The following is a 1,991-nucleotide window of genomic DNA, read 5'->3' as shown; positions in this document are numbered from 1 at the left end:
CCATTTTGCTGATATCTAGACATCCAGATATGTTGGTGACTTTATTTTGGCTGTCAATTTCTCTCACTTGCTTAGTATTTTTTTCAAATCTTTTCCTTGATTTTTGGTTCAACTTATTCTGTGTTTAAAGTTTTCCATCTTAAGTTATCAAAATTGAGCCAGGCATATGATCCAGCAATTCCTTTACTAGAAATATATCCAGAAGAACTGAAAACTGTGACATGAACAGATATCTGTACAACAATATTCATAGCATTGTTATTCACATTTGCCAGAAGATGAAAACAATTCAAGTGTCCATCAACCAATGAATGGATAATCAAAATGTGGTATTTACATACAATGGAATACAATGCTGAAGTAAGGATAAGTGAAATTGGGACACATATGATAACATGGATGTATCTTGAGGACATTATGCTAAGTGAAGTAAGCCAGACACAAAAAGGACAAATATTGCATGGTCTCATTAATATGAACTAAATACGAAGAAAAAATTGCATGGATTTCAATTCTAGAATATAGTTATAGTAGGGCTGAGGAGGACTACTGATGCTTAATGTATATAAAAGTTTTAATTAACTTGTTTGTAAAAGTGTGAAAATGAATAGAGTTGATGGTAACACATTATGTGAGTAGCAACTGGTTTATAAATGAGATTGTGGCTGAAAAGAGTAGTCTAGGGCTGTAAATGTGAATTGAAAGAAAGGTAGAGAATGCTCATTTCAGCAGCACATATACAAAAATTAGAATGATACAGAGAAGATTAGCATGGCCCCTGCACTACGATGACAGACAAATCTGTGAAGCATTCCATATTTTTAAACAAAATAAAAAGAGAAACACGCATGCTAATGACTGTGCAAGAGAGAAATCAAGATAAAAAGCCTAAACAGGAACAACTTCATCACAGCGTTTATGCTGGAGGTACAGACGGTGATGGCAAAGATTTAGAACACATTTTTTTCAAAGATTAAGTCTAAAACCCAGATTAAACAGCAATGTTCAGAGTTAGTATAATTTGGAGCTATTCAGGAATTTCACAGAAATGTATTTTCACAGAAATCAAGATGATATGTTTGTATACTTTCATCACTTAGACAACTGTGCTTCATTTGCTATAACCAGGTTTTAAAAGTAAGATGGAAAAAGCAACTGAAGACCTAGTAAATAGAAATGTAATTTTTAACTATCCAATACAGCTGGAGGAGGAAAAAAAAGAAAAAGAAACCTGGAGAATAACCTAGGAGCTGAATAATACAGTGAACTCAGAGGTGGATGAGACTTGTGGTTGATGGTACAGATTCAAGAGTGTCCTGTGAGCTATAGTGGATGTACGTAACTATTGTACATTGGTGAGAATGTGGGAAAGCATGGGAAAATACAACTCGTATGGTCTATGGACTGTGGTCAACAACAACATTTTAATATTCTTGCGTTAATGCCAAAGATGTACTGTGTTGATAATAGGGAGTATGGAAAAGTGTGTCAAATACACAGTTTGGATCATTGTTGGTGGTAACAGTCTGAAGATACTATCTCATAGACTGTAACAAATGTTCCACCATGATTTAGTGTGCTGGAGAAAGGATGTGGTATAGGAATTCTATACATATGCATGATTGCTTTTTAAGATCACAACTTAGTAATAAAATATATATTTTTAAAAAATAATAATGTGGTGGGTTGGGGGAAATATACACCAAGTTTAAGATATAGACTATAGTTAGAAGTAATGTTTTTAATTTTTTAAAATTTATTTTCCTCCCCTTCTCTCCTCCCCCAGTTGTCTTCTCTCTGTGTCCATTCTCTGTGTGTTCTTCTGTGACCACTTCTATCCTTATCAGCAACACCGAGAATCTGTGTTAATTTTGTTGCATCATCTTGTGTCAGCTCTCCGTGTGTGTGGCACCATTCTTGGGCAGGCTGCACTTTCTTTCATGCTGGGCAACTCTCCTTACATGGCACACTCCTTGTGCATGGGGCTCCCC

The 1,991-nt window shown here is 35.2% G+C and overlaps 1 non-coding gene across 1 annotated transcript; it reads left to right on the top strand.

Annotated features, from left to right (window-relative positions):
- The first annotated feature begins 716 nt into the window (after positions 1-716).
- On the top strand, positions 717-823 carry LOC111765754 (U6 spliceosomal RNA). The gene has a single exon (XR_002798006.1). It is a non-coding gene; the product is annotated as a U6 spliceosomal RNA (small nuclear RNA).
- The last annotated feature ends 1,168 nt before the right edge of the window (positions 824-1,991 follow it).

This window comes from Dasypus novemcinctus, chromosome X (genome assembly GCF_030445035.2).
Source record: "Dasypus novemcinctus isolate mDasNov1 chromosome X, mDasNov1.1.hap2, whole genome shotgun sequence".
In the NCBI taxonomy this organism is placed as follows: Eukaryota; Metazoa; Chordata; class Mammalia; order Cingulata; family Dasypodidae; genus Dasypus; species Dasypus novemcinctus.
Note: the sequence above shows the minus strand (reverse complement) of the source record. Positions and strands in the feature narration are given on the sequence as shown.